At 43.5% G+C, this 12,067-nt stretch overlaps 1 long non-coding RNA gene across 1 annotated transcript; it reads right to left on the reverse strand.

Moving 5' to 3' along the window:
* Positions 1–2,174: 2,174 nt before the first annotated feature.
* Positions 2,175–6,745, reverse strand: LOC144119441 (uncharacterized). Its single transcript, XR_013312369.1, has 3 exons — positions 6,543–6,745; positions 6,065–6,135; positions 2,175–2,280 (listed from the first exon to the last, which is right to left on the reverse strand). It is a non-coding gene; the product is annotated as an uncharacterized LOC144119441 (long non-coding RNA).
* Between the last annotated feature and the right edge of the window lie 5,322 nt (positions 6,746–12,067).

Consider the following 12,067-nt stretch of genomic DNA (forward strand, 5'->3'; position numbering starts at 1 on the left):
CAACTGACCGAGTGAAACCATAACAGGGATGAACAAGAAAGTTGTTAATATTCTGCCAGAAATTCAAAGAAAATGGATCTGGCCAGGGCATACAATGCAGAGAATGAATCACCAATGGTATCTTAGGGCAACAGAATGAATTTGATGGATTTTAATGGCACAAGGGCATCTGTGGCCAAAGAGTGCCTTAGCACAAGTTAATTTCGTCTACTCAAGGTGAAATCAGAGACCCATTTCCCAAGCATTTCATTCCAGATAAGCTGAGCACCACGCCAGGAAACAGCTTGTGCATTGTATCACAACAAAATGAATTTCACCCTAAGGAAAATATAGCAGGAGATAGCTGATTATAAGCTCACTAGATAAGATTAGGTGATTTCTGATAGTGTGGCATGTAGCTGGTGCAAGACACATAATTAAACTGGAAAAGGCCATTGTCCTGAGGTGAATGTAAACTAAGCAATGAGGATAATGAAATTCGCTACACTAGAGCTGTTAAGAGTCAGCTCAAGTTCCATGCTTCAAGATGATGCAAGTTTGCTCAGTGAAAAAAAAATCATAAGTTCACCCAAGAATTGGTATCTTGGCGGTATCAGGCTGCAGGTGCAGATGAATTAATCCTGCCTCAGAGAAGAGCTACATAGAGCACAAAACATTTTAGGCTAGTCCTACACTGACAGCTGTTAATAACTATTTTAAAACTGTTTTTCATTGCACAAACAATAATACCGAGTTTGTGTTGGTCATGTGATTATGTTACTGAGGCTCTTTTAAACATTCTAGCCAGAGCTAAAATACAAGCTGTCTCAACTAAGTTTTTATATCAACAATGAGAACATAAAAACATGCAGAATATTCAAGTAGAAGTTTTATTCTTCATGACGTGCCCTACAAATTTTAAATTATACTGAAAAGTAATAGAGTGGAGTGCTTGTGCCAAAAATACTAAACCTCAACAACAAAGAGAACACAAGATAAAGGCAACAACATATTGCCCAAAATTTAAATGTTTGACAGAACAAATATGAAAAGAAAACCTCTCCACAACTGGAACAAAACAGCGTGATACCGAGCACACATTTGAAAATTGTTTCATCCAAATCCCCAGTCTGGTGCTCCAGCACTCTTCAGCCAGCATGTCATGAAATGTACCATAGTTCTGGTAGCTGTAAAGAGTATACAGCTGATCCGGCATTTTGATATGTGAGCAGTAACCCTCAATGACCTCCAGGCTGAATGCTTTCAAGAGGCTGTTCTAGTAACAAGACTGCAGTGAAACACTTAGCAAGTTATGCTGGCGTAATAATGCAAACCGTTAATCTGAGAGTTCGCTACCACGCAACTCTGTAGTAACTCCTAAAGTGTTGCAATCGAATGAAAAAAAGGACTGCCTATTATATAAACAAAAGTCAAGAGGCTGCAATGCAAGGCCACGACAGAAGTGCTGCAATACAGCAATAGCGATACAGTGTACACTTTAAGCAACACAATGAAATATGATCTTTTATCCTTAATTGTCAGAATTTCAATATTTGTTTTCCTTGCTCTCTTGCAAAATTAAGTTTCGATCGTGAAAGCGCTCAAAAAGACAAGGATACAGAAAGAGATTTCCACACAGTGCGCTTACTTCCAGCGTCTTTTTGAGCACATCCACTATCTAAACATGGTAACCCAACTAGTCTAAACGCTGTCGTTATTCCCAAATTAAGCCTTTCACAAAGTGGGAGCCCCTTTTCCCATACAAGGTACACCATAACTAATCCAACACTTTTTTCATGATATGTTTTCTCTGAGAATAAACACTGTTTGAAGATTTTGCAACAGTACTTCTCTTTTCGATTCTACGAATGTATCATGCAAGTGTTCAATGAAATGACCATCTGCCTATCTTGATCATTGCTCAAAATCAGGGTATAATGCACCATGAAGAAGAGGCTCTGCTTGATTTTTATGTTTTCCTAACGAAGCATGTACGTGCAACCCTTCTGCTGGCTTGTATGCAGCAGGTTTGTCTAGCTAGGCGAACTGTGGTTTTGCTATAAAGATGAAATGGTACTTTAAAAATGAATGCTTTTCTAAAATGCATTTAACATACATACCGGGGCTTTAACAGCACCTGGTGTAAGCAACATCAGTGGGGGGACCGCAGGAGTGGCCTAGTGGTCTGAGCATCTGCCTCGCAAGCAGGAGGTGCGGAGTTCGATCCCCAGTGCCACCGGGTAACCAGCGGTGATACAATGGGTCGTTTCAATGGCCAGTTTAAAACTTGAAATAACCATGCTGCAATATATACAAAAAATGATTTGTGTGCTCTCTCTTACATGACATAGTTAATCATATCATAGTGTTGGTGGTACACAAAATGCAGGTGTGGAACATATACATGCACTGTTTTTGTTCACATCTTACCTGCTATGTGCTGTTATGACATGTTATGTGCTGGGAAAGCAACAGTTAGTGAGCAATGTTGTGTCGCAGCCTTTCTTCTGGTGGAATTTATATCATGTGAGGTGCAGCTGAAAGAAATTGTTTCATACATAAGCATATTTCATGTAACACAACAAAAAGTGCACAGCCCCATCATGAGTTGTGGTTTAAACTAACAGCGAGCTTTTTACTACTCTATTTAACATATGATGCAAGTCAGTGATGCTGGAGGCACAAAACTAAATACTGTGAGGTAACAAGAGCTAATATGGACAATCATGCCTTTAAGAGATATTGTCAATATATATTTTCCTGAATGAACTAAAGTAATCCTTAGAAGCATTCAGAGGAAGATAATTTTGCTAAATGCCTTTTGCCAGAATAGGCCTTTTATGAACCAGTTGCAAATGAAAAGAATAACTTTAGGACCATGCTATGCATGCTCTAACGCCAGAGTAGTTGCATACAAGCAGTATACTATGCCCCTAGTTTTATGGTGGGCCTGTACTGCACAATTTTCATGCAAGGTAATGGAAAGTATGTGCCATGAAACAGACCTCTGCTTGCTGAAACTGGCAAATAAGTACTGGGTTTTTAAGGCAGGAAAGAAGTTACATAGTTCCTTCTGCAGGTTTTGAACTTCAGGTTAGTTATTTGAAAAATATCAATCCCTGAACTGCAATGATTGAAGTTTTTAGCAAATAACATTTCCATTGTAACAGTGGAAACGCTCTTTTATTTGAGGAACGACTTTTCAAAAGCCTGCGTTTCATGGTGGCTGTCAAGTAGCCCTGATAAAGAGAAACCAGTCACGACACACAACCAAGCCCACGTAGCACATTTTCAACTATACCCTCGTGATATAGCTTTAAAGAAAGTGTTAAGCAATACAAATACAAATCCCTTGATTTCCTTCATGATTTATCACTGGTGTATACATACAAAGATAACCGAACAAGATGTGGAGTGCATGGTACAGAGAGAGTAGGCAGATGGTTTCTTGACACTCAAAAAGTGAACAAGGGAAGGAAAAATCTCAGGGTGCTTGCCGTTTCGACAAGACAACTTGTTTTCGTCTAGGGTCAACATATACAGAGGAAATTTAGAATCAAGTACAGGGCTGTCCACTCTTAGTGCGAACACGCGAGCACATGGCTGTGCTCTTTGGGCCACTGTGTCTGACATTGCCACACATCGAAGTGTAACATGACACGAAGCACCACATCCAGGTGCATCTCCTCTTGCGCCATTTTGCAGCGACGAGTGGCTGCGCCGCACACACTGGACCTCTAAAGAGTGCGGCCATGTGCTCACATGTTTGCACTAAATGTGGCCAGCTCTGTATATTCCGGAATTGGCATAATTATTTGAAAAGGCCTTGCACATGGTCAGAGGTTTCCCAACCCATAATTTCCCCCTCCTTTCCTGCTTTCCTTAATTTATCGTTATACTTTAACTTTACGCCCTGCACCTCCTGACATCACTTCTCGGAACCTTGGCTGCCATACTCCTCCCCCTCCCCCTTCTTTTTGCCTTTTCTCTGAACCTGCCCTCATTTTCTCTTTTTCCTTCAAATTATTTTGCCCCCCCCTGGTATTTTATTCAGCCATGCTGCTTAATTCCTTTATCCTAGTTTTTCAGGAAAAGGCAGCCAGCCATACCTAGCCACCTGTTGCGGCTGGACATAAAGCCATTCAAGCCCACTATCCACACTCCATACCGCGAGATTCGTTTCTACTGAATTGGGCTTTTTTGTTTTCACAGTTTTGCAGGTCAACCGGTTAATCTTCTTTAGCAGCTATCATGCCTGGTCAAGGTTCACGCTCCCCATCGTAACGCCCTTCCCATATCGCACCCTCGTCCCACACAACAGGCCTTTCGCCTCAAGGTGAAAACCTTATTTAAACCCCACCAATGATGAACACTTTGCCAGACAAAGACAAGTCCTCTTGTCGAAACGTCGGCAAGCACCCTGAGGCTTTTCCCTTCCTTATTCAGTTTGTGAGATACCAGGGACAGGTGTTCAAGCAGCCATACCACACTAATACCCCTGTCACACGGGCACCGCAAAGGCCTTTGAGAATCATATCCAAAGGCGTAAGGAGTGCAGCTACCTAGTACAAATGTTGCGCCTTTGTCGCTAAAGGCCTTGGAGGCGAAGGCGCTCAACCGAGACCTTCGGAGCCCGAAGACGCGGCATTCGAGAAGCTGTGATCGCAGTACCATCCAAAGTCAGAAAGTAAAAACAATAAAAAAATAGATAAGCTAATAATGTTTGAAAACATTTTTTTCAAATACGAAAGGTGTGTCTGGCTTTGGTTTTTGTACGGGTGTTTATGTTTTATGTTCAAATTTCAAGACAGTGAAAGTGTTGCGGCAACACCGAGCGCCCATGGTGGCCAAGGCAATACACGTACAAAACCTGCTCCTGCTGATGAGAGTAGCTGTTGCAGTACTTTTAAGGAAGCAATCAGAATAAAAAATTGTCAAAGCTCAACGAATGAACAGAATACACCCCTTTAATTTTAGAACACTCACTTCAGACACCTCGAGTATAGCAGCGGGTGCTAAGCCTGAACGACTTTCACCTTTGGGCTGCACCGTGTAGCTGCATCGCTGCTCCTTTAAGCTTGCGCTCCTTTGGTGAAAAATGGTGCCTTTGCTGGAAAGGCCTTCGGGGAATGCCATGTGACAGGGGTATAAAGCACATTTTTTACTGACACGAAAGACTCAGTGCCTTTAGTTCTGACAACATTCTGAATCATGCTTTGGTGGCTTAGCATATCAGAATACTGGACATGACAAAATCAGCTAATTAGTGAGGGCTATTATTTGCTATAGGTAAAATTATAACATTCTCCTAAAATAATGAAAAGAAACCACCAGCACTGACATCAATGTACAATTTGGCTGTAACATACTGACATGACAATATAGTTACACGTAAATTCCCTTTTCGCACTTCAAGACTGCATGCATTATTTCTAGAAAGTGCGAGACCAGAAGCTCATACATAGTGCCAAAGAAAAGAGTGCATAATAGTACCACTTATGAGATGTTTATCGGCAACTGAAATGAGCAAGGCTATGTTAATGGCAATCCAGAGTTATTATGTGTCTTACGAGCGCATGCACTTGGGAGGTGATAGCAGCTGTGGACGCAGCTGTCCATCGCAGTTTTGAGTCTGTCGAGATAACACATGGGGTAAGGTATTCCCTGTTTTGCTGCCGAAGGCAAAACCGTCAGCGATTGGAGTTGCCTTGCTATTCACTGTCAATATCTACTGCTCAATGTAAAGGAAACTAGGGCATAAAACATACAGCATTTCATATTATGCTTTGGCCAAATGCAGTGAGAATGAAACATACTAGAGACTTGTCTTATGACGTTTGCACTTTTTACTTTGCACCAGAGGAAAATAAATTTATGTACAGTAGACCTACTGCTTGCCACACTCCTAGAAGAAATGAATCCAGGTCTCAGAAATTCTACCGAGAGAATACTGATGCTGCATGTGCATTTCTCTGAAGTGTTCGGAAATATGCAGAAGTTACCAATTTTTTTACTACCTGATTACATACTGTAATCTTTGCAAATATGAGGTTAACGGACTGGGAAAAAATGTCAGGAATGGTACCTTTGGTACTGGGCACTTGGACAAACAAATGACCCACTGGGCGTCCCCAGGAGCTCTGCTACCAGGCACCCCTAGCAACAGTAGTCAATTTTCCAGATCCAAAGGAGCCATGCGAATGATTGCCGAAAAGTCAAGTTTAAGGACAGCAGATGCATGAACACAAAACAGTTTTCCAACTTTGTTTCAGTGTGATAAATGGTTTCAAATCTCTAGACTATATCTGGTAGTACACAAATTATCAGAACACCATCTCCCGCTCAGAATCATCTCAAAACACATTCGACACGCAGTACCAACATGGACAGTTCGTGGTTAATTGAATCCAAAAGTTTACGCTGATCGACCAATATTACTCTAAATAGAGAAAGAAAGCGCATGCACCTTGTACTGATGTTATCGTGAAGATAACGTGCGACGAGACGCAGGGTTACAATACAAACAAAAAACCGCTTTCAAAATTTGAGAACAAAAGGCTCACCTTCTCACAAGTTCGCCAAACCGGAGACGTTGCCGAGTGGCTGCCGCCAAAGTCACTCGCAATGCACAGAAACAATAAAAATGCAGTGCCGCTGACTTTCCTTGAGCAATTCCAGTCGATTGAACTTCCAACTGTTCGCACCGACTACCTCTGCAAGCATGTCTAAAAGTTAGCGGCGCAGCCACGCCATTTGCAATTTACGGAGCTACACGGGAAATTCATAGCGCCATTCTCGTATTCGCGCTCAAGCTCACGTCGCTGATGTCGCAAAGGCGCACAACGGCAAAAACATATAAGATGTATTTAATTTTCGGTAGCTTTTTTAGCTGACAACCTGAATCGTTTGATATATTGTTTTTTTCTTTTCGTTGCATGAACGTTATTACCACCAGCGGCAGCGCAGCTTGGCCATGGCTAGCCATGGCGAAGTCGAAGCGCTAGCCGAGCCCGCAGTCGGAAACATGTGCGCAGTTTTAGCGCAGTGTGGAGTTGAATGACCAGGCGCTATGGAATGGGTTTTTGTTCTTCCGTGTTCGCTGCGTGCGTCCTGCGCGTTGTGTGTCTTTAGTATGTGTGTGTGTATGTGTGTGGCCGGAACGCTGCATTGGAGTGTACATACAACAGCTCGCTGTCCCGTGCGGCATCGGTGCGTAGTAAAACGATCATGCAGAATGTGCGTTACAATGCCAGTGGCCCTGCACGAAAGAGGAGACTTGAAGCCGACGGAAAAGCTGCTCTCCCTCGTGGGACTGCAAGAATCTGGCGAGTAACAGTCGACGCGCGTTTCGGTGGATGATTCCGTTTACTAAAGCTGCGAACTGGGCGAGTTGGTATTGATTCATATTTGAACAGCAGCTTTGTATCGTTTTTCTTTTGGTTTTTCCCTCTTGTTTGTGTTTGGCGTTCTTAGTATTTAAGATGCTTGGACGTGAATTAAAATCTAGTTGCGAGTCAGCGCTTGTGGTGTCCTTTCTTCGTTGTGTCCCGTTGTTTTATTGCGCTGTTCAAATATGATTCCGTTTACCACGCCAAAAAATTCAGCACTGGCCAACAGCAATGATGAACTGCTGCTGCATCATCACCTGTGTTATTTTTGTGACAAGCTTGTTGGATGTGAACGTGGCCATGAATGGTATTCGCCGAGCAGTGGCCCTCAGGGCGTGGCACCAGTGGATATCTGAAGACGATTACTGTTTGCCCGCGCCCTGGCGCCTCGCATTTAACCGAATGCTTTGGCGTTAATTATTTATATCTGAATTTCACACGTAGTTGGACTCGCAAATATTACAGCGTACAAACATACCGTCGGAAGAGCACCCTTTTTCATTTTTTTAGGGAGGGGGTGGGGGAATTACCGTCTGCTCAAATTTAATGTCACTAATATTTTGAGCTTATTTTCTAAACAGGTGCCGTGGTGGCACTGTAAGCAATGCATTTACTGGGCAGAAGTTTATTTTATGTTGTGTTGGCACAAGGTTAATGATTGTCGTTGTACTGTGGTGCCATGTTCAAACAAAACACATAATTGTACACTCTCTTTGAAGAATGTCTAATGAGGTAATAAATTACTGAGCAGCGAGTATGCACTGTGGTAAATGCGACGAACGTTACTGAATTACTTCACACTTGTCATGTTCAGTTGTCGTTAGTGATTACGTATGCCTTGGTGTCTGCTGCTTTCCAGTGTAGGGGTCGAGAGGCATGTCGAGCTCCACTTAGCAGCTTTTTTTCCTTCCACTCTCTACTGGCCAACGTGGTAAAATAAACTCAACATAATGCGTGATTGCTCAGACCTAGATTAGACTACCATTTCACTTATTTACTCTCAGGGCCAATTGGCATCGAAGAGAGGAGAGCGACTAACATAAATACATGTGTAGGCAGATTAATTAAAATGATTATACACATCAGACTTGAAGGCATTGGATGCAGTGGTGGACATGACGAAGGCAGAGAAGATGTGACGGCTGAAAACGTAGAAAAGTGGAGATCTGCGTGAGTTTGTACGCGACTTAAGGTGAACGCTAGCAAAAAATTAAGAAGGCGCAGGAGACTGAGGCCAGAGTTGAAACTGTAGTTTAACAGAGGAAAGCACCTCCCAGCAAGCCAAATGTGCACATGCAAGCAGTTATGTGAACACAGAACATAGAAAATGAAACTCCTTTTTGGACAGAAGGAAAGCTAAGGCACATTGCTTATTGTGATGTTGCTTAAAAAGTTGGTGTCTAGTTGTTGCCCTTCATATCTGGTCCTTCCACACCCAGCAATTGAAATGCCATCAAAAAGGAGCATCTCCAATCACTCTAATTACATGGGAGGTACACATCGCCAGATGTTAGAGGCTTGGCGTCTCATCTTGCAGACTAGCTAGTTTGGCAGATTTAAACTTTACCGCATGTAAGAGGCATGCGGTAGCCTTGAAGGGGAGTATTTCATAAGTGTTACAGCATATTGTACAGTCTGGCATGCTTCATAATTTACATCAGAGTAATATGCTAGCACAGGCTGGAAAGTTTGTAAGTGAACAGAAAAAAACAATGTTCATGCCATATCTTAGCCACATTCTTAGTATTGTATAAAAAGTGCAAATAAGGAATTCCTCATTTTTTGGTCAGCTTTTTCTTTCTGTGCATTGATTTTTTGCAAGTTAGCAAGGTTCTACAGTCTTGTGTGCCTATCGGCTGGCCCCTTGTTTGTCAAAGGTACCGAGTACACAATGGGTCGTGTCAGCGCAAGCTAAGTAAACGATGGATAGAAAATTCGTGCTTTCAGAGTATTTCCTGAAAAAACTGCTATTATTTCCTACTCAGGATGGGGGAACAGCATCGATGGTGCACATCCTCCTTGTCACTGCAGCAATTATGGCTGCTCGCTGTTTTTTGGTGGCGTTTCATTTATCTGCAGGAAGAGCAGGCATGAATGGGCGGCAATAGGTACCTACTAAATTAAACATTGCATTGAGCAATATGTTGTTGTGTCGGTGCTTTTGTTATCCATGAAGAAGTTGGTGTTTTTGATTAATGGTTGTGTAGCAAAGATGTAACTGCTACATTGCACTGCATTCACAGATTTGTTTGCCCATGCTTTTGGTTTACTCAGTTGTTTATTTCCTTACCAAATGGCAGATGGAAATTCGGCTTTCAACTTGTGCACTTTCATCATGTTTGCAATGCACTTTCAGCTGGTGTTCAGTTTCACTTTGGAGAAGTTGTCCAACCATTGTCTGTGTCTAAATGTTTTCTAACAGTTGACCTCATTACGCAGCATTTCTCACAGAAAGCAAATGTTGCAGTAACATTTTTATTAAATGTTGCTCTATTATGTGGCTAGCAATGTAGCGAAAAATATTTTCATCATGTCAGCTTTTAACATTATAGCAAATTAAGGCCTTTGTTATTTAACGTTGCTCACAATTTGTACCAATCACCCAACCTTGAAGCAACGTAATGCGTTATCACCCTTCCTCGGCTCTTCATTGTGTTAATCACATTAGACATGCTCACGGTCGTTCGCCATGCTAGATTGCGGACATTGTTGGCTAAGAGTAAACCAGACAAATAAAAAATCGGACGTCATGTGATGCCTATAGTCCGCGGGCCAGCAGTTCATCGTGTAAAAGTGGCGTCACATCATAAGCATCTTCTGTTTTTGCTGCCTTTAAGCAAGTTATTAGTGCGGTCGGTGCAACACATAGTCGATGAGGTCAACCGTCCTGTCGTGTTGTTGTGATCCCTTAAATTGAATGTTTAGTATTTTTCCCTGCAACGACTACAGAGGAACACGGACGTTTCCTTCAATACTGGACTGAATATACGGTCATTCCCTACGTTTCATTGAAAGCAGAAGTGGTTCTGTATTTAAAACGTACATAGTCTACGTTATAGGTACGGAATTTTTTTACAGTGTACGTGGCACACACACTAGAACACAAAACTAACACAAAGCACAAAGACTATAAATACACACGACCCGGGCACACTGCTACTAGCGTCTACTACTAGTGTTCTTCTATTATCGGTAGGCGTTCGTGCTCACGGTTGGTTCGGTTTGGCTGCGGCGTTGTATGAATCCAGTAGGCGGCGTCGAGGCGGCGTTCGCCGTGCTTGGGCTGGCGTCGCTGGCGGCGTTCGACGCGGTTGGGCTGGCGTCGCTGGCTGCGTCGTACAAGCTTCAGGTCCAAGCGCCCGTGGAGGTGAAGCCGGTGTCGTTGGCGGGGGGGCGCCACCCAGATGGGTGGCAACAGCGCTGAAGACGCCCTTGGCCGTAGCAGGCGATAGCGTCCTCCGTTGACTCCCCGGAACGGGCTCAGGCACGGCAGGCAGTCCACGATGCGATGTCGTAGAACGCGAGCTCACCGGAGCAGCAGCCGGCGTCGCTCTCTTCCAGCCAAAGTGTCCCTGACCCGCCGGAGCCTTCGCTTCTCTGCTGTTCCCCCCGTGCCTCGCTCTCACTCGCCCTTTTATAGCCTCGGTGTTAGTCCACTTATGCCTTGTCGTCGTCTTCTTCTCTTGTCCACCAATCATCTCTCTCCACCTCACCGAATGCTTCTCCACCAATCATCGCTCTCCACATCAACGAATGCTTCTTCTTCCACTTCTTTATTCTTCGGTTAATTCGCGTCGTCTTCTTCACACCTTTTTCCTTTAAAATTTATTCTAGGGTCCTTAATATATGTGACAAGGGCCCCCTCTCTCAAGAGTTTTTCCAAGAAAAACTGCTCACGTCATCCTCATATTCAAGCCATCCAACCAACCGACTATCTTCTGTGGCGATTCTGGACTCAGCACACACCACACGGAAGGTGTCCAGCACACACCAAACGCACACCACTAACACAGCACACCAAACTGCGTTTTCAGAACATTAACACACCACTGCCGCCGTCCGCACAGAATCCGTAATAAACATGTTCATGTCCACAACACGCTCCCTTGTATGATCACATAACACCCACAATAGCAACAACAACAAGGTAAATCCCAGACACATTAACACAGCAACAACATGATATATCCCAGAGACACCCAGTGCTGACCAGTTAGCTCTATCTTTATAAAAGTCTAATTTGTGACATATGACCTCAATTTGGCTTGGCCCATCCCAAAACGTCTCCCCCTTGATTTGAAATAGAGCTGTAATCCTCTGTCTGCATTCAAATTGGGCTTCTCAAGTACCTCATCCCCTCCTGCGTTTTTCTTCCCACTGAACGTGGACACCTCAGTAGCATCACCTCTCATCTTGGCCACTACTGAACAAGTTGCCCTGGGGGCATACCGCCGTATGGGACCTCGTTCTTCATATTTCTTCAACATATTGACATGGAAAACCCTCTCAGTGCCATCTATCACTACCTCATAATCCATGTCCCTTTTCTTCCGCGTCACAAGGTACGGGCCCTTCCATTGCATCATTAACTTATCATGATCCATGGGTAGCAGCACAAGAACCCTGTCGCCCGGATTCGGGTTTCTGTGAATGGCATTCCTTTCATAACATCCCTTGTGGCGTTTACGCGCCTTTTCCAG

Source organism: Amblyomma americanum, chromosome 2 (assembly GCF_052857255.1).
Source record: "Amblyomma americanum isolate KBUSLIRL-KWMA chromosome 2, ASM5285725v1, whole genome shotgun sequence".
NCBI classification, from domain to species: Eukaryota; Metazoa; Arthropoda; class Arachnida; order Ixodida; family Ixodidae; genus Amblyomma; species Amblyomma americanum.